The sequence below is a fragment of the Leptosomus discolor genome, chromosome 1 (genome assembly GCF_034619465.1).
Source record: "Leptosomus discolor isolate bLepDis1 chromosome 1, bLepDis1.hap2, whole genome shotgun sequence".
In the NCBI taxonomy this organism is placed as follows: Eukaryota; Metazoa; Chordata; class Aves; order Leptosomiformes; family Leptosomidae; genus Leptosomus; species Leptosomus discolor.
Genome location: NC_141391.1, coordinates 108,362,277 through 108,384,215, shown reverse-complemented (window position 1 = coordinate 108,384,215; position 21,939 = coordinate 108,362,277). Strand labels below are relative to the sequence as shown.

Genomic DNA, 21,939 nt, shown 5'->3' with positions numbered 1-21,939 from the left:
TTAATATACTTCAGAATGTCAACTGATATTCTTTAAAACTTAATTCTGATATTTTTCATATTCATTCATTTTTAAATGCCCCACAAAAACATAATGTAACTAGGATCCATAATAGAGCACAAAATAATTGTTAGTACTTATTTTATGTAAATATATCCAAAGAGTAATTCTTCCAAGTACTCTAGATGCTTTAGAGATTCAGTGTTATAAACAATTTATTTTTCTGAAAGGAACAAAACAATCAGCATTATAAATTAATCTCCTAATAAATGTGAAAACTAAACACAAATCTGTACTGCAGTCTTAATATTACAGGAATTAATTTTTTTTTTAAATAAAACATGTTCCCATCTAAAACTTTGTACAGCAAAAATGTCTCTTCATTGTATAGATAAGTATCTATATTGGTTGGTTACGAAGTTCTTCTGCAGTGTTATTAAACATAAACACTGGGGAGAATCTCAGCCCCATGGGAGGTGAAGAGGCTTCCCTGATTGATCTCAGTGGAATTGTGGTTTAAGCCTCCAAGTCTCCCATATAACACAAAAGGAAATTCTGCCTCATAGTCCAAGAGGAACTCATTACTCAGTGTGAAGTGTGATTCTAGCGTGGTCTTTTCTCTATGAAGAAGTATTAATCATGTTCGTCTTCGCTGTAATAAGATGCTAAACACTGTCATTTAGTACTGCAGAGGTATAAAATTAAACCTCTCTATACGCTGTTATGTAAAGGCTACATTTCATAATGGCAGAAGCCTGGGCCCATTCACTCCCTTTGATAAGAATACTTTTGCCCATGATGGTAATAATTTCACTTTTATGGATATAGTCCTTTGTGTAATCAAATTTGGAGCCTGTTCCTTTGTTTATTGCAGGATAGAAGCCAAAGAATATAGCTGTCTATTCTTAGATTTCATCCCGGCGTAATTACTTTGGCTAAGGGTACAATTTTCAACAGAAACTACTAATTTTCCAGTAAAACCAGTAATATGAAATAATTCATAGAATTTGTCACAGAACACTGTTTAAAGAAGCATCTCTACTGGCTTAGATGTATAGCAGAACAGCTGTGCTAATTTGAAGGAACTGTAGTGTGTTAACTATATCCATGTAATTATATTGGTTTTATTTTTGTATGAAAATAAAGCTTAAGAGAGCTAACAGTTTGGCATAAGGAAAGGTTTATCGGGCTTCAAAGGAACAAACTAATGGAGTGGGTCTGAAATACGCAGAGGAAAATTAGCAGGAAATCAATTACAATACTAGTAAGAATATTAGTGATGACGGAAAGCTTGAAGAGTGTTTTCAGAAAGGAGAAAAAAGGGAAAAGGAAACCAAAACAAATAAACAAAACAGACACTGAAACTTGAGCCTACATTTTCCTTACAAGGATATGTGACCCAGTTATATGAGAAAATTCATCAGTAAGGCTTGCAGAAAAGTTAGAAGTACAGAACTGAAACTTACATTTGTAAGAATGTAATTTCTTCGTAAGATTAATAGTATTCAAAATGAGTTTAAAAGGAAGTCATTGACTTTTTTGTTGTAATGTTGTAGATGTCAGATCATATACCTCTGTTCATCCATCACATGACATATCAATTGTGTCATAAGCACTGATTTCTTTCCAGTAAAACCGTGTGAGAATTTTTAAAAAATTCTTAGGTGCACATATGTGTGTGTGTATATACATATATATATATAATAGTGATACATACTGCATATGTTCAGTTGCATCACCAACCATGGTTTCTGCTGACTTGTTTCACCACGTCAGGCTATTTTTGAAATGTAAGGTAAAGGAATCTGAAAGGAACTAGATTTGTTAAAAAAAAAAGAACTGATGCAGGAATAAGTCAATAAGTCGACAAAATAAGTCAATATTAAGCTTGTTGATGCGATATGACAGTTCCACAGGTAACTGAAAGCATAGTAGAATCTTTTTTTGCGGTTATGAAATGCATACAAATATGCAAACATGTCTATATGTGAATATGCATGCATACACACTCTATTTCCATGATCACAATTTTTTATGAGGAACTGTATGTCTTAAGGCCAAAACATTAGAAGAAGAAATAATTTCTTCCATTCAGGCAGGGTCGGTCTATGAAGAGTCAAAGTTAATATCACTCCCACTAATATGTAGCACAAGAGAGAATGTTTTGGAACTGGATGCCAGGAATGCAGTAGATGGATTAACCAAAACTCACTCAAAATGCTCATTGCAATTATGCTAGGTGTGAAATCATCAGTGCAGCTGTATTTTGTAGAAAAGACATATACAAAGGGAAACACATGAGGGGGAAGGTGCCAACCCATTATATATGTGTTAAATTTAACACATAAATCTTCATTTCTTACCAAAGCTGTATTACAGATATTAGTATAAGATAAATCAGTATCATCTTTCCAGTTGTACAATGGAAGGTCTTTAGGAAAAGTTACAGGAAAAGAACAAGTGGAAAACATTGGCGTGAGAAACATTACACTAAAAATCTTGCTATAAGCAAAAAGATAACATGTCCTGTACATTGTCAGAAGTTGATTTTTAGTGTGACTAATGTTTTAACAGATTAATCAAAATAGAAAATGTTACTATTACTAGTTTAGTTACAAGGATGCTAACATTGAATGCTTAAAGGCCAAATCATCTAATTATTACAGAAAATCCCCATTACACACTTAAAATCCCCGTAACACTCTTAATGTTACACATTAACTTTGTAGCATCTTTAACTCCTCTTGGGTGTTATGTTCATCCTTCTGATGTTCCTGCAGGTCTAAAGATTGACAGAGCTAGTGTTTGTCAATAAGTTGGAAGAGAACAAGAGTTGAAAACAGTTTACCATGAGTCATCAAGCACCTGAGTATTTTGCTAAAAGTATGGTGCTAATGATCTGAGGTATACATGGGTCTACTTTTATATGATTTCTTATATATTTCATAATTCTCTTAACCTATAATTTTCTTAAATTTGTGATTTACACTTTGTTGGTTTCTAATTCTATGTTTTGCATGTTTTTTCTGTTCTCTTTCTAATCTCTAAAGCTGTTTTTACGTGACCCACAGGGTTAGACCCCTTTCATAACCAGTAACCATGATTTTGTTTATGGTCTGGGGCTTCTGTCACCATCTTTTGGCTATACTTTTTTATACCACGGAACAGAGCATGAATCATAAAACTATCTGCTGAGCCTCAACCAAGTTCAACCATTGTAAAAACAGGTCCTGCATCCTTTTATAGTCATAACTTAAATATACTTAGATTGAGCAGCAGGGTCTCTAGCAGTTCAATACCTAGATGGCTGTTTCTGAGAAGAATTGTAACAATAACAACAATCAGCAATTAATAACAATCACACTTCTGCTATAATACCTGTAACTATTTGGAATTGCTAAACCTAAAGGAAAAATAATAATACTAGTTTTAACGTTAAATGTCAACTAAAAAAAGCTATTAAAACTTAAATTTTAATATAAATAAGGTCAGATTGTCAAAGTTGCAACTTTTATTATTTATAATAATTTAAAACCACTACAAAACAAAACAAAACAAAAAAACCTGAAGAAAACAGAAGGCAGATTCAATTTATTCAAAAGTTGAATCTGTCTAAAATAACGTAAATGCTGGATTGACTACCAGAAGGCGCTGGTTTTCCTGGAGTTACCAACAAAAAGGCACAAATATTTGTTCTTCTGTTTCCAGTGCACAATTTATCTCCATAACCCTGGAGAATTGTACTATTGGTATTCAACTCTAACTCAGTTTTTCTGACAAAGAATATTCTGTAGAAATCAATGAAGTTGAACATATTAAAGATGCATTGCAGTTGTTTTATGAGTAAACTGGGCAGTTTCAAAGTGCTGTAAAAGTCCGTGAAACCTCTAATTTTGCAAATGAAAACACTTGTTTTGCATATTTTTATGGAAACTTTAATGGAAATACTTAACCAGGAGCTAAGAGAAAAAAAATTCTCTTTATCTTTACACATTGCTTTCAGAAGATACATTATTCTCCGAAGACTGTACGCTTATTTTTTACCAAAAAGCATACAGAATTGTCACTTTGGTGTTATTAAAAGCAAGGCTAGCTTTTAATCCAGGAAATAAATGTGCACACTAGCTCTGATCCAGCACAACAGTTATTTACGTTGACATACATATGTGTTATTGTTCATCTTTTACACATATAATCAGATGTTTTCATGGCCTAGGAAATGAAAAAAAAAGAAGTAAAAAGACTCAGAAAGAACTTCTAGCTTCTAGAAGTACTGTCAAGCAGCACTGTCAGCTTGATAATGTCTGTCGGGCTAAAGAAGAATCAAGGCTCCAGGCAGGGTGAAAAGTACAGAGGAACAAGCATGACTTTTCTGTTATGTTTTTACAGTTCTTTTAAGGTCAATTTTGCATTTTCTTTTTTCTTGATGCTGTTGTTGTTGTGGAATTTGTATATCATTATAATTACCTGTTTGTCTTGTACTCCTAAACAGACACCTGAATAGTACAGCTGTTCTTACTTGTGTGCCTGGCTGCAGATTTGCCCTTCCCGCCCTTTTAGATAGCATTGAAGTGTGTCTCCTGTTGCAATTGGTATGAAAATATCATCTCCTACATCAATGGAAATGAAGGAGTAGTTTGTATTTTGTAATAGTAATTTGATATCCCTCCTCTTAAAGTTTCATATTGTAAACAAAGTTTTTAAAAGGTATTTCACAGAATCACAGAGTGTTAGGGTTTGGAAGGGAGCTCGAAAGATCCTCTAGTCCAACCTCCCTGCCAGAGCAGGACCACCTAGAGTAGATGACACAGGAACGTGTTCAGGTGAGTTTTGAATGTCCCCAGAGAAGAAGACTCCACAGCCTCTCTGGGCAGCCTGTTCCAGTGCTCTGTCACCCTCACAGTGAAAATGTTTTGCCTTATGTTAATGTGGAACCTCCTGTGCTCCAGCTTGCACCCGCTGCCCCTTGTCCTATCATTGGCCATCACTGAAAAGAGCCCGGCTCCATCCTCCTGACACTCGGCCTTTATATATTTATAAACATTGATGAGGTCACCCCTCAGTCTCCTCTTCTCCAAGCTAAAGAGACCCAGCTCCCTCAGCCTTTCATCATAAGGGAGATGTTCCACCCCTTTAATCATTTTTATGTCTGGTTTTTCTTGGTAGCCAGTCAAGAAAGCTGTCCCAGAAGTATTTACAATTGTGTTTGTGATAGCAACTGGGAATAATCCCAGGGACTACTTGTTTTCAGGTGTGTGCAGAAGGGCTTCAGTTGATATGAAAGAAGGAAATTAGAAATGGTTCATTTACATTTCACTCTGGTCCTTCCGTAAAACTTTATACTCAATTGTCCATTGCAGAACTTAATGTTAACAGTTATGTTGATGTATTTATTAGAAGAATTAATCATTTTTTTTCGTCTACATCTTCAATTAAGTTACCTCAGCTAAATCCAGAAATTTTTTTTAATTCATGTTAAATTTTGGAAACAAAGCACCGAACAACAGTATCTTCTGCTTCTGTCTCAAAAACCCTTATGAAAAGAAAAGCTTAAGGAACAATTTTAAAGATTCGATTTTTAATTTTGCCATACACAAAGATAGGGCTTGATTTCACAACCACACATGAGTACAGTAAATGATACACTAACTTGTTTACCAAGTTGGACTATCAGTCGCACATTAACTGAAACATTAGAAACCTGTCATCTTTAAATAGCCAGGCATAATGTAATGTACTGATAACTGACAGCTAAATACATATTCCTTCAAACATGTTTTGAATAAGCATCTGAGGCCCTTCAATTCTATCTGCAATGACAGAGAGGTACACTTGAAGATCTGCCATATCACTCTTGGTAGCTTGATTTAATTTATACTTAACAGGTATATTTATTAAAAAATGCCACAGAAAGTAATAACCATAGACTCACATCTTTCTAAAATGTCTCTCTTTTTTTATTTTTTATTTTTCCAAAGTACTGGATTGTGGCTTTCCTGTAAATAACATCAGCAAACATTTCATATTTTCATAACTATAAACTTCAAAGAGTAACAAGGTGACCAAACCTGCAGGAGAGATATCATGACATTGTACTGTATTAATTAATTGCTTTATAGACTTTGATGTGATAATTTCACTTCATCTCACCTCTCACTATAAGTTTATAGCTAGTTGAGTCATCCAGGCTTCTTCTGCACCTAGGAGAGTGTCTGCAACGGATATTCTATTCCACCTACAGCTAAACTAAAATCCTGGGGTGCATTAAGAAGAGTGTGGCCAGCAGGTCAAGGGAGGTTCTCCTCCCCTTCTACTCTGCCCTGGTGGGGCCACATCTGGAGTTCTGTGTCCAGTTCTGGGGCCCCCCAGTTCAAGAGAGACAGGGAACTACTGGAGAGAGTCCAGTGGAGGGCTACTAAGATTATTAGGGGACTGGAGCATCTCCCTTATGAGGAAAGGCTGAGAGACGTGGGTCTGTTTAGCCTGGAGAAGAGAAGGCTAAGAGGAGACCTTATCAACGCTTACAAATATCTGAAGGGTGGGTGTCAAGAGGATGGGGCCAGGCTGTTCTCAGTGGTGCCCAGCGAGAGGACAAGGGGAAACAGGCACAAATGGGAACATGGGAAGTTCTGCCTCAACATGAGGAAAAACTGGAACAGGCTGCCCAGGGAGGTTGTGGAGTCTCCTTCCCTAGAGATATTCAAAACTCGCCTGGATGCAGTCCTGTATGAGCTGCTGTAGGTGAACCTGCTTTAGCAGGCAGTTGGACTAGGTGATCTCCAGAGGTCCCTTCCACCCCCTGCCATGCTGTGATTCTGTGTGATTCTCTAAAAGGGTACCCCTCCTCATTGACCAGAGGGGATGCCTTAGACTAGTCACTAGTTAACCTAATGACTAGCTTTGACCACAAGTCTAGCTCTTAAATAGCTAAAATCAGATCATATAATTTCTATCTTCTGTTTATATTAAAAATAGATTGTTTTTCAATCAGATTCCATTCTCCTTTCAGAGGTGGAGTGTTTTTATGTTCTTAGTATTATTATTTATGAAATAAATGAAATGACAGAAATGTTTTTCTCTGTAAGTTCTTACAGTTCTTGTTATAAGACTTGAATCATAAGCAGTTTTTCTGTTTTCATCACATATTTCCTCTTGATTCTGACAATATATAGGAGAAAAAAAACACATGAGGCACAGAAACTTTTAAATATTCTCTTTGATAAGAAGAAGTTTAAGAATATTGGGACAGATGGAGAAATGATGAAGCAAAGTTAATATGACATTTTTTATAGTTTTCCAGGTATTGGAATTCACTTAGAAGTATATCAGGCAGCAGAAATGGTTTTGCAAATGACTAAGCATCTTAAATTGATTTCCAATGGTCATTTCTTGATGTGTTTGAAAAGAATTGTGTTTTGCACTTGTTTGTAGGTCATTTTTATCATCTGAAAACAAAAGAAATAACCCCCCCACGCTTTAAAAACAAACAAACAGAAAGCAATCTACACAGCATTTGGGTCCCTGAATCAATTTATTTCTATAGCTATATGCTTACCTCATAATTTTTAACAGCTACCACTATTTTTATATGGCTTTTTATGAAAACAAAGAATCCAGATTTAAGAAAAAGCTCTCCTGGATCTATGATTGAATTATAATTCCTTGGATTTATGGTTAGTTTACAATTCACTTCAGATGCTATAATGAAGTTAGACAAAAATCAGAGACTGTTCAAGCAAGAGGGCATCTAAACGCCTTGGGGTTACAGCCATTTTGGAAGCAGTTTTGAATCAGCAGTTGGAGAATGAGGGCAGGAGGCAAGACACTGGGTATCATCGATGAAAGAGCTTGGGTCAGAAGGAGTGGACGGCCCAGGGCCAATCATGATAAGCAGCTGCAGTAAGTAGCCTAAGGGAAGAACTGTAAAGATGTGTACACCAGGCACAGCAGAAGGTCATCTGCCAAGCAGTAAAGCACATGGGTCGTTTAAAAGGTGATCTGAAGAAAAAAAGTGAATGCTGAAGATGATGGCTGTAAAGAAGCAACTCTGCGAAAAGAAAAAAAATCAGCAAAACCCAAAAGCTTTATATAGAGGGAATACTTTCATCTGCACGTAATTCTTTATGCTGTAGACAGAAATTATTTGGCATGAGACAGAGGTGCAGGGTATTGTATGTGAAAATTTCCATGACTTACGTGTATTCTGTTTGGGTTGATCCAGATCTTCAAAAAGTCTTTTCTAATTTCAGCAACTGCAGTTGACATGTTATATGAGATGAAGAGATTTTCCTTTCTGACAAGAAAGGTTTTCTAACCAAGATATTGCAGGGTTTTTCTTTCCCTTTTTGTCTATTTAAATAGATTTCTGGATTAAATTCACAACAACAAAAAATAACACTTTCGTAATTAAAGTGCAATTATCATTGTGCCTAGATTTAAGAGACAGGTAAGATATTTTTCTATTGAAAGACGATCATTTTCCTCTGAAATATACAGCAAATCTTTGATTCATTAAACTTTATATTGTGAATTGTATGCTATATATGCAATATATTTTGTCTATATTTCCAAGGCCACATTCCGTTATCATCTGACACAGACTTCTGACACAGAAAGAAAATGATAGATCAGTCAAAGTATACATCACTGCAGTGTCCACTTTAGAGAGCTGACAAAAGGTGCTACTACTGCTGTGTATAATTAACCATACAGTTAACAAACAAAGCCAAATTCATGCTAGCAGTTAATCCACAAACATCAATGTATTTGGCTCATATGAGCATTCCCAGCCCCCTTGTTTGCCAATTCTTGTGGTGCACAAAACCATTTCAAGCAATATTTAGCCTGGCACAGAACCAGGGTTTGCAGTTGGTGACAGTGGTGTTTTCCATTGCATGCTGCTACTGCCAAAGCTGGTATTGTTAAACTGTTGAATAATAACAATGATAATAAAATTGTGAACTCTGCAGCATGGGCCACATTTTTACCAAAAGCAATTTGAGGGAATTCAGCTTGTTCTATAATAAAGTCTATGACATTTTTTCATTGTAGAAATTTGCAGTGGTGGAGAGAGAAAGGAGCTCGTTCTCGGAGGGGGATAACGAGAGCATTTTTGTTTGGAACAACAGATATGTGAATAGGTATGAGTTGTCTTTGAGGCAAAAGAGTGATTATTTTTATTATTTTTACAGTGGCCAGTAAACCTTGAAATATGTGTATTTGGGGGATTGGAATATATTTAGACAGTTCATAGTGAGTATATTTTGGCTCTGTGTAATAAGGACACCTTGAAAAGACACCTATGAGAATACACTATTTTAACCACAAAGATTTTGATGTCATATAAATATGTTACTATTGTGGAAATTATATAACTATCCAAAGGAATATGATACATATACTTTATCTCATGTGATACATGTTTAACATTGGTTAATATATGGATTAGATGGCTTGGGTTATACAAATTATTTTTGAAATTAAGTAATTTTTGAAGCAATAATTTCATGGAGGCTTTCCCAAGACCAGCATCTGTTGCCTATTTTGTTCTGTCAGTACCTGAAGAATGTGGATACATAAAGGGTAACAAATTTATCATAAAGTTTCATTCTGTATATGTCATTCCTTGATGCAATAAAAAAATAAATATTAACTTCACCTTTTTAATTTCTTCAAGATAAAAAGCAGTCAGAGTTGAAGCTTACAAATGACTTAATTATTACTCAGCCCCTGTTTAATTTCAGTTTAGTCTGATTTATTATTTAGTCAAAAGCTTAGATTTGCAAGTCATTAACATGTATATAATGACTTCTTTAGATCTATTAAAGTATACATTACAGTCTATTTAATCAGGTCATTGTACTTTTTTTTTTTTCATAATTTTTGTTACAATTTCATAAATACTACTGATAGGTAATGGCCAGAATTTTCAAAGGCAGTCTAGAGTTTAGAAAAGACGTGTATCTAATCTTTATAGTCATGTATCAAGACTGTATTTTACTTACATCCCACTCATTTTCGTAATATCACATGCCTGATGCTAACTGTTTTCCTAAGTAATGACATTAAGTGAAACCTTCACCTCTGAAATCAGTAGCAGCTTGAAATTATTGAAATACATAAAAAGAGGTGAAGTGGGGGGTGCAATAGGGATAAATAAAAATCTATATAGTTAAAACATTGAAAGACTAAAAATAGTGATTTATCCTTTGTGGTCAGACCATGCCTTTTCTTCTCTTATGTAAAGGAGGTCATATATATATTCAAGTATTTCTTATTTCAATTTATGTTTCTATGTGTCAGTAGTTTTACAATTTAATTTCATAAGAAAATACTAATATTCCACAGAAATAATTACCTAAGCATTCATTTCTATTCTTTAAAACATGGTGTAAGTTAAAAAAAAAAAATCGTAGAACTCTTCAGGGAGCCTCCCTCTTTCCATTTTCATAAAATTCATTCTCTCACAAGTCAGGCTATGCCTTTACCCCACTGAATTCCAGGACATTTTGCACCGATGCATCTTATGCAGCAAGATAAAATGAGCTTTTTGCAGCTTTTTTTTCCCCCACAGAAGTCAATGACCTATTTGTAGATCTGCATCAAAGACTAGTTTAACATTACATAAAAATTATTAAAAAGATAAAGATTTTAAAACAAGTAAGTCTTTATGTAGGTTTATTGTAGCTACAGCGTTATCATCCCTAGTCTCAGCAAGCCTTACTGCTGAAGACATAGCCGCTAGGTTTTCTTCTTTGTCTATTTTTAAAAAAACTATATTTATTCTTCAAATGTTCCTTTTGATACCTCATAGAGTTCTTTATATTCCCATGTAGTGCAGTTGTTTCCTGTCCTGTCATTGTGTCTGATTAAAAATCAAATTTTTAATTCACATATTATTAGCTGTTTTTTCCATTTTTAATTTATTTCCCTACCACTAATTAAAGAAACAGAGTTTAAGCAGCTCCAGGTTTGGTAGCACAGAGTCAAGCCTCCTGCTGGTCTGGTGGAAACTTCTCAGATAAACTGCTTGAGGATAAGTTCTTTTTAATCTGCCAGGATTTTTTTTTCCATTTTTCGTTAGTGACTGTGTAACCTACAGAGTGGTAACTCTTCCATCTGTGAAAAAAAGGGAGAACCTGCACATGGCAATCATCTTGCTGAATATTTGGAAAATATTAGCAGTCAGACAAACAGCAAAACAGCAATATTTGTCTCTGTCTTTTCTCAATGAACTGCTGAATGTTGTGCCCTAAGCAGATTTCTGTCAGTGAGCATTACCTTCCTATGCTCTAGAAAGATTTTATTTTAAAATCCCGTGCAACTTTTTGAATCCTGTAAAAGTTATACAATTTTTTTTGAGCACCCATCTCCTCTCCCCCTCTTTAGAAATTTTCCTTCAAGATAACACAAGCTGTAAAAATTAAGCGTTCGAACTGCTGGCCAAGCTGTGTTTAGTGCCATAGGAAGAAATCAGTGCTTATACTCCATAAGCAGTGATCACAGATTATAGCAGTAATAAGTATTTTTTGAGAAAGATTTCTAGCTCTTATTCCAAATGAGCTGACGAGTCTATTCTTGTGATAAAAGCAAGTTCAGTAAAGCTAAATATGGATCCCAACTGCCATGGCTTGCTTTCTGAAGAAGGTTGTTGGCAATGTAATGCTGGCTGCAGTACTTCTCAGTACTTTGTGAATATCTGCAGAATGCGGATCATGTATAAAATTATCACTTCTTGAAAACTATCATGGAAGATTTTGCTGGCATATTTAGGTCATCTCATGCACTACTTCAGTATTTTATATTTGCAGCACCTTGTTTCCTTTTGTGAGTTTTTGTGATGTTTCTTGTACCTTGTATCTTGATTATTTTTCAAAATTCTTCAAAATTTCTGCAGTGTTAGGACAGCAATCCTTGTCAGATGGAAATAAATCTGAAACAATTGCTTCTGTTTGATTATGCTGGGGCAGAAGATGGTGATCACAGGGTCTTTTGACAGACTATTTAAGTATGCGATGCAAGTTATTAATTGGAAACATCTGCAGTCTGCTTTTGACCACAATAAAAATATATTCTTAATTTTTTCTTCTCCAAACTCTCTAATTTTTTGTTAACTTATCTCATCTAATTGGAGAGGGGATTCACTATGCTTGTGTCTTTCTACAGTTATTTATTTGCTACTTGTTTTCCTTTCAAGTCTAGTTAATACCCATTGCAGCCACTACACTGGGCTGCCTTTCTTATCAAATCTGCAATATTGGTCAAGGCTATCTTGAAACAATCAACTAAAGAAGTCCTTCCATTTCCTATGTGTGTACCTAAAAGCAGAACATGAACCATTTCCTATACACATTAAATTAAATATTTTCATTAAATTTCCTGCTTTAAATAATTCTAACAAATAGCATACTAAAATTATTCTATATACTTCTTTAGTGTCTAGAAGCTTGATGATAGGTGACTGAAGTCCACTAGTGTTTGACCCTTTCATAAAATCACAATTTCTGAAGTTCTTGCACTAGGGACCTTACAGTAGAAAACTATGAAGGGACAAAATTTCCTTTGAAAATGTTGATTTGTGAAAACATATTTCAGGGTTGATTTTCAAATATTTTTCAAACTTTTGAACTTTCTATGGATTTTTTTTTACATTTTAAAAGTTCTTTTATAAACATAAATATTCTTTTTTATTCTTCTTATTTAAAATTCAGTTTGGAACGGTTGTGATGTTTTCCACAAAATACATTCTTTACATTAATCTAAGATTTATTCAATAGTATATATTAAAGAAAAAAATTCCAATGTTGTTTTTAATTTCAAAAATACTTTTTTTTTTTTTTTTTTTTTCCAGAATTATAGCATTCTCCAGAGGAAAAAAAAAATATTCTAAGTATAATTACATTAGTGCATTTTGCTTTCAAAAGTTTGTTTTGATTTGGTTTTCTGGTTTCAGAAAACCTAACTTGTCACATAGAATCACAGAATGTTGGGGCTGGAAGGGACCTCGAAAGATCATCTAGTCCAAGACCCCTGCCAGAGCAGGACCACCTAGAGTAGATCACACAGGAACACATCCCTTAGTTCTTTCATTTCTTTCTTTCTGATCTCTGGTGAAATTTAACTTTCAATTGTAATGAAGTGTGTCTGTATCTCCACTTTTTTTATACACTTTTTATCCATTCCAATTTAGACAGTCTTATTTGATTTAGAAAGACAGTTCTGTGAATGTGTGGGTTTTGTTCCGTTATGTGCTCCAGTTGAATGTAATAATCTTTCTTTTGAGAAATAATCTTAATCCTGCTTTTGCACCTATCATATTTTAGAAAAATAATCTACTTGTGAAACAGACTTTTACATGCACACTATTCCTGAATATTTAATATTACACTTGCAGCCATAACAATGTTTTAATTTCTGTGTATTTACTTCAATGTTTGTTATCATTTTGTGTGCGTATTTTCTATTTCTCTACAGGTAATTCTTGGTTTAGATTAACAAAAAAATTAAATCTCGTTGTCTAAATCTTGAAGATGTCAAACATTTTGCTGTAACTCATCTGTCTCTACCTCTTTTCTTAATTATACTTTTATAGATGCCTTGGCCTCAAGACTCTCCTATATACCAGTGTAATGGATTTGCGTGGCAAGGTTTTGGTAGCAGGGGGGCCACAGGGGTGGCTTCTGTGAGAAGCTGCCAGAAGCTTCCCCCATGTCCGATACAGCCAATGCCAGCCGGCTCTGACAGACCTGCTGCTGGCCAAGGCTGAGCCCATCAGCAACAGCAGTAGCGCCTCTGGGATAACGAACTTAAGAAGGGAGAAAAAAAGAAACCTGCACAACACCAGCAGCAGTCAGAAGAGAGGAGTGAGAATATGTGAGAGAAACAACTCTGCAGACACCAAGGTCATTGAAGAAGGAGGGGGAGGAGGTGCTCCAGGCGCCAGAGCAGTGATTCCCCTGCAGACCATGGTGGAAACCATGATGAGGCAGGCTGTGCCCCTGCAGCCCATAAAAGTTAATGGTGGAGTAGATATCCACCTGCAGCCTGGTGAGGACCCCACACTGGAGCAGGTGGATACCTGAAGGATGCTTCTAACCCTGTGGAAAGGCCACACTGGGGCAGGCTACTGGCAGGAGCTGGGGAGCCATGGAGAGAGGAACTCATGCTGGAGCAGGTTTGCTGACAGGACTTGTGACCCCATGGGGACACATGCTGGAGCAGTCCATTGCTGGCAGAACTGCACCCTGTGGAAGGGACTCATGCTGGAGCAGTTTGTGATGAACTGTAGCCCATGGGAAGGACTCATATTGGAGAAGATCGTGGAGGACTGTCTCCCATGGGAGGGACTCCATGTTGGAGCAGGGGAGGAGTGTGAGGAGTCCTCCCCCTGAGGAGAAAGGAGCAGCAGAGACAATGTGTGATGAACTGACTGCAACCTCCATTCCCTGTTCCCCTGTGCTGCTGGGGGAGGAGGAGGTAGAGAACTCAGTGGTAAAGTTAAGCCTGAGTAGAAGGGAGAAGTGGGGGAAGGTATTTTAAGATTTGGTTTATTTCTCATTACCCTTCTTTGATTTGATTGGTAATAAATTAAATTAATTTTTCCCCAGGTCGAGTCTGTTTTGTCTGTGATGGTAATTGCTGAGTGATCTCTCTCTACCCTTATCTTGACCCATGAGCCTTTTGTTATATTTTCTCTTCCCTGTCCAGCTGAGGAAGGGAGTGATAGAGTGGCTTTGAAGGGCACCAGGCATCCAGCCAGGATCAACCCACCATAATCAGTCAATAGTCCTTAAATAATGGGAGGTGGGAAATAACTTGGACAGTTATCATTTATCTCAAAGAATATCACCTGAGATTGTAGCAATAGTGCACTTCACGTAAAATACATTTAAATCCACATAAACAGAGAGATAAAATAGTTCTATTCCAAAGAACAAAATTCTCCTGCAGTATGTGTTAGCACAGCTCCCATGGGCATCCTTATGACAGAATTTGCATCTGAACACAATTAGTCTAACTTAACGGCAGCTTTGTGTATAATTAATTATATTATCAATCTGTCTCCTTAATGTTGGTTTGGATCTACAAGTTTTTATGCTATTAGCTGAAGAAAGAGGAATATAAAAAACTGTGGATTCTTACCTTGGATTTTAAAACATTCAGCAGGTTTGGACTCATGGGGAGAACACACAAGCAGGGAAGACTGCAGCTAACTGTAATTGGGAAACATATTTTAATTTCTTCTAAAAAGTTTGTTTCACAAATGTTTAATTTTTCTACTTGTGTTGACTATCTTCTTACTGTGATATTTAATAAAAAGCAGGTTTTTTCATGTGAGGAAAAGTTTTGAGGAAAATGTTGGGATAAATGTTGTGGTAAAAATATCATCTTTCTGTTTTTCTCTTTGTTCATTTTGTTTTTACGGTGCAGACAACTTAATATATAATATTGTTTCCTGTATACCTTACTCAGTCCTCTGCCTTAGCTGCTCTATCTGCAAGCTGTGTGTCGTCTTTCTTACTCTAAATTTAGACGTTTAGCTTTTGAAAAGAGACGCCTTATCTCTAATTAGATGGAATGGATTTGTGAAAGTGCTGGATTAAAACAGTCTGATGCTCTTCAGTTGTCATTTATGCTGTCTTGAGAGTCAAAACCCTAAATTATATTCTGAACTACAGTTTCATGTACCTTGAATAAAATAATTTTCTGTGAACTGTGCCATGAACTGAGGGAGCATTCACACTGATGGGTTAGAGCACAGCACCCACGTTCAGTGATCACCGTTAGAAATGCGTCCTAAGTACATAGAATTCGTGTCAGGTATTATAGGAATCTACTATTCAGCTAGCTACCCCTGTCTGCCTTTAAGGTCTGCAGTGAGAAAAAGACAATTAATCACAACCTAAACCAGAAGTCTAAAATATATCAGAATATAAAGGGAACTATAGGCTGAGATGTAGTTAGCTACAGATGTTTGACCTTCAGTGAGATGAATTCCTACTCAAGCTATCCACAACATTACACCAATTTTAACTTAATATAGATTTTGAGCATGGTCTAACCACCCAATTAATTAAAAAAATTATTTATATAGTACAAAAGATCTCAGACTGTAGTACCTAGACTGTCACAAAGATGAATGTCTATCTATCCCCCCCAAAAGCATGAGAAGGCTGTATACCAGAAAACAGCTGAACACAACCACTCATGCACATCACTACTTTCACCTGCTTTTCGTGTTTACCTCTCTGGAATTGCCACTGCCATCTCTTTCTTATCACTCTTGGGGATTCTGCTGTGGCTGCTCACTTCACGTGGAGGTATTCTGGCTCAGGCACCTCTGTGCTTTCTCCTTTCTCTGCAGGCTGATCCTCAAAGGAGTAGGTGCAGAGAGGAAGCTACAACACAGCCCCATTACCTCTGCTGATACAGCCCAAAGAAGCTTCCTTCAGGATGTGTTGCTGTAAAAAGAAAAGGATCTTTGCATGATGTGACATTACCCAGAAAAAGTGCAACAAAGCAGCTCAGGCAAGAAAGTTTTGCTAGGATACTGATTCAACGGTGTTTGACTGTTTCACTGAGTTTTGTCAGTAATTAAGATATGGAGAGGTGCAGTGACTGCCTAAGGTCATCCAGGAGTAAAATGAGGACTAGATTACAGATCTTGTGAGTCATCACTCAGTCATTTGTTTAATAAACTGTGATGCCTCTCTGAAGCAAAATAATTAAAGACTGTGGCATGACATGTGCTTTAAAAAATAATCTAAGCCAAATTATCTTTTTTTCATTGAATTTCATTTATGACCAGGATTCACATTCACAATTTAGCATTATTGCCTCTGAAAGTTTTACCTAAAAATCTTCAGTAATTTCAGTATGAAGAGAAAAGAAAATCCACTACCCTGCACTGAAGAATTTACAACTAAGTATTTCAAGTCAGAATGTTTACTGTTACATCCTGTAATTTTTAAGATGCTTTTGAAGATAAATATCCATTTTAAAATATCACCACTATCCCCATCTATATCATATAAGGATATATAACACTGAACCTAATTCTAGAAGTATGTAGCAATAAAATGTTGAAAAATTATATGAAGTACATTGAAATAAAAACTAGTACATTGGTCACCCTATGATATCAGATTGTTCTTATCAGTAAAACTTCTGACTTTGGTACCTGCAACAGTTTGTCATGTATCTCTGTAAATATGTATATTCATACACATAAGCTTGTGTTTCCTTTTTACTAGTTGATGGAGACATAGCTGTTATTTTGTTGATCACATCCATTGGGTTCTGACATTCATCTTTCCATTTTATTCCTAAGAACTGGATCTCCTGTGCAAGTCCCTTGACCTTACTGTTTTAATGGCAAAGCTGGGTTTCAGAAGGATTTGAACTATTTTCTTACTTTTCTCAAAAACCTTTTCTGCTGTGTTGCTCCATACAACGATGTAATCAATGTATTGCACGTGTTCTGGAGCTTCACCCTTTTCCACTGAAGTCTGGATCAGCCCATGGAAAATGGTAGGGCTGTGTTTCCACCCCTGGGGCAGTCAATTCCAGGTGTATTTGATGCCCCTCCATGTGAAAGAAAACTGTGGCCTGCACTCTGCTGCTAAAGGAATAGAAAAAAAAAAAACACATTAATGATGTCCGTTGTGGTGTACCACTACTGAAGTTCTAACATGTCCAGCAAGGCAGTACTCAGCGGAGACATGACTTCATTCAGGCCACGATAGTCTACTGTTAGTCTCCACGCTCCATTAGATTTTCACACTGGCCATATGGGGCTGTTAAAGGGTGAGCAAGTTTTGCTGATCACCTCCTGGCTCTCCAGTTGATGAATCAATTTCTGGATGGAAATCATGGAGTCTTGGCTGCTGCAATATTGTTGCCGGTGCACTGTTGTGGTAGTGATTAGCACCTGCTGTTCTTCGACCGTCAGCAACCTGACAACAGAAGGGTCCTCCAGGAGACCAGGCAAGGCAGACAATAGTTCAATTTCCTCTGTCTCCAAGGCAGTTATACCAAAAGCCAACCGGTATCCTTTTGGGTCCTTGAAATAACTTCTCCAGAGGTAACGTATGCCAAGGATACATGGAGCCTCTGGGCCAGTCACAATAGGGAGCTTAAGACAGTTAGGCTAACTTTGGCTTCCAATCTGTTGTTTGATCCATCTGATCCATCCAGCTGTTGGGATCCTGCCCCTGTATATCTTTATGACATTAGAGTACATAGTGTCTAGAGTCTTATACTTCTGTGGGTCTGACATGCCAGGCCATCAAATCCACACAGTCCAATAAACTTGGCTGACCCCTTCCTCCACCTGGCTGGAGGCAATGCCCCTCTTGTACTGGTAGTAGTATTCGTTACTCACTTCTTATAAACATGAATCAGGGTCAAGGTAGATTTTCCATCCCACTTCCTCATGTCCTCTCCATGGTCAAGCAAGTGGAACCACAGGGTAGCCCATGATGTGTAGCCACTATATCTTCTCTCTTGAGCAGAAGAATGCTTAGTCCTAATAGCTGAGATACTGGTCCATACAGGTGGGGAGTAGGACACAACCTCTTTGAATTGCTGGAACTCCCAGGACAGTTTCTCCACAAACGAGACACAGGCCTGTAACAAGGAAGAGAGACTTTCTTTGTGCTGTCGGAGTTGGCCAGCCAATTCATCCACTGTTTGTTCCTCTCTGTCTTTCCAGGTCATTACTGCCAATGAGTTGGCATGCGACAATGGTGCGTTCCGTACAAACTTCTGCCACATGGGTTGTGTACACTTGACTTCATATGGATTTTTGGATAACTGTTCATTGTCCAGGTCATCATAAATCACTTCCAGCATGGCTAATTCCCTCAGATACTGGATACTTCTCTCCTTGGTGTTCCACTGGCCTTGGTGACATGTACTATCTTCCTTGAAGGGCTACCTTTCCTTCACTCCTGACAGGAGTTGCCTCCAGAAGCTGAGGGCCTGTGCCCCTTTTCCAATCACTTTGTTAATGTCCCCTTCCCTAGGAAGGGATCCCAGCTGCTTGGGTTCCCTCCTTCTAATTCCAGCTTTCTGTCCCCATGATTCCAGCATCGGAGCAGCCAAGTGACAATGTGCTTACCTGGATGATGGCTGAAATCTTTTCACACATCTCACAGCTCACTCAGGGACAGGGATTGAGTGGTTACCACCTCTTTTATAAGTTCTGCCTCTTCCTTCTTCTCTTCTTGTGATGGTCCTGCTCTGGAATAGCCTGCCTTGTCCACTTTTTGTTCCTTTGTCTTCTTAGGAGGAGTTTCTTTCTTTATTAAAGGAGCTGACCTTTGCATCCAATATTTCTTTGTGTGTATAGGGGCAACTGATACCAGCACAGGTTGGTTCTCTGTTTCAGCTGCAGTGCCTGTCGTAGGGGTTGGAGTAGCTGCAGTGCCTTTCACAGGGGTTGGAGTGGCCACAGTGCCTGTCATTTTGTTGTCAGATCCAGAGACTTTCTCTTTCCCTTGAGGGTACTGAATAGTGTGGAACAGGGCTTGGTAGGCATGGCCAGGCTGCAGAACATTGCAGTGATTTGTGTCTCCCTGGAATTGCCAGGGTGACAACATACTTTTTCCAAATATTTTACTAGTTTTTCTGGATTCTGCACTTGTTCAGGGGTAAAGTTGCAAAACACTGGAGGTGTCCACTGTCCTAGGTACTTGCTGGTACTATCCCACACACCTTGCTACTCATAACTATCCAGCCTTGGGGCAGATCTCTGTGTGATGTTCTTAAATGGTTGTTTAACCTTACACAAGACCTGAAACATATTCAGAAGACATAGCAATAGGAACATGTTAGTTTGAACATCCCAAGGATATTTAAATATCTCAAGAGCTATTGTAACTAGCCTGGAGGGGAAGGGGAAGGTGAAGGAGCAGGGAAAATAGTCCCCCCTTGTCTCCCCCATAGATCGACTCTCCAAGGAGAAAAGGTAGAGTGTAACTATTAATAGTTTCCAAGAGATGGTTCAAAAAGTACGGCAACGCTAAGTACAAATACCAGATTAGTCATATCATAAGCCAGTGTTACACAGTACAGCAAAATGATAACCTTAATCCAGCTCCAAGAGATGATAAACAGCACAACAGGGAACATACAGAGCAAGTGTGGTGTTACCTAACATGGCTTTGAGAACAAGCACAACAACTCAGAGAGCAAATAAATCAACATTGTGAGCAGCAACTATTTAATATAATGCTTATAACAAATTTGTTTTAATATGGTCTGGTCAGGCTGTCATTATCTCAACCCTTCAGGCCCCATGTTGGGTGCCAAAAAGGGCTGTAGTGGTTTAACTCAGCATGCAGCTAAACAACATGCAGCCATTCGCTCACTCCTCCCTAGTAGGATGGGGGAGAGAATCAGAAAAAAGGTAAAACTCATGGGTTGAAATAAAGACAATTTAATAGGACAGAAAAGGAAGAGAAAATAGTAATAATAAAAAAAAAATACAAACAAGTGATGCACAATGCAATTGCTCACCACCCACTGACCGATGTCCCAGCCAGCCCCCAAGCAGCAAGCCATCACCCCCCAACCAACTCCCCCCAGTTTTGTTGTTCAGCATGATATCATATGGCATGGAATATCCCTTTGGTCAGTTGGGGTCAGCTGTCCCGGCTGTGTCCCCTCCCACCTTCTTGTGCACCCTCAGTGTTCTCACTGGCAGGGTAGTATGAGAAGCTAAAAAGTCCTTGACTTAGTGTAAGCACTGCTCAGCAACAACTAAAACATCAGTGTCTCATCCTAAATCCAAAACACAGCACTGTACCATCTATTAGGAAGAAAATTAACTCTATCCCAGCTGAAACCAGGACAACTTGAAAAGCAGCCTTAGGTAATTGCAATAGTTTTAATATTAAAACATAAAAAAAAAGATATAATGAGCAAATCACATCTCTCTTTAAAAATACAGAAGACAAATTCATAATATTTTTCCTAGTTATTTGTTAAAGGGCTTCCATTTTTCTCATTATCCAAAAGCCTGTAGGATAGAATCCAGCAGCAGTATGCATTACTATCTGTCAGATTTTCTTCTGTAAAATTATCCAGATTTTCTAACTTGATAGAAAGCATCCCACATGTATCAAACAGAAGTAAGAGAATGTCTATGGACAGAAAACAAAGAGAAATTTAAGGCTGAAATCTAAGCTATGTTCTTTGTGCAAGAAGACACACTATTCTGTTTCGATCTAGACTAACGTTACAGGGGAAAGGACAACAGTATTCCTACGGTGTCCAGGTTACAGTGTTTGTGTCACAGCTTTATACTGTGGCACATAGCAACCGTTGCTGTTGTGCTGCCGTCCCACAGCTGTAGTCTCCACCTGCCTCATGTGACTTTTTTGCCAAATGAGGACAAGGTTCATATTTGTCCTTGATTTTAAGCTTCTCTGTACTTTTGTTTCTTCTTATCACTTACCACTTGCTATGGTTTTTTTTTAATCTTAGTGGGAAAATACAGTCCTCAGGAGAACCTTCCTATGAATCAGGCATGTATTAGCATCTTCTTTTCATATCACTCATCACTCCAGAATAGATTTTTTTCTCCCTTCCCATTTTAAAAATAATGTGAGTTAAGAGCGACACAGTTGAAGAGACATAAGCCTTTCTTTTCTAGATTGTTGTGTAGAACAACTTCAGCTATCATATTAGGAATTTGAGAGTCATGCAGTCATGCACATTTCATAATAGACCTATTTCATAGTTATATGTGCCTATGTATTTAGATATATATGTTTACACAATTACATCTATATAGTTAAACACATATTCCCAAACAGGTACATTTTACATAAATATATGAAATTAGAATTACCATGAAGGACAAAAATTATGTGCTCTGTAATTAGAAAATAGTTTATTAATGTATCATTGCCTACTGTCATATAATTGTGAGGG

At 37.2% G+C, this 21,939-nt stretch overlaps 1 pseudogene; it reads right to left on the bottom strand.

Moving 5' to 3' along the window:
- Window positions 1-18,378: 18,378 nt before the first annotated feature.
- Window positions 18,379-19,804, bottom strand: LOC147416266 (uncharacterized; annotated as a pseudogene).
- Window positions 19,805-21,939: the final 2,135 nt, after the last annotated feature.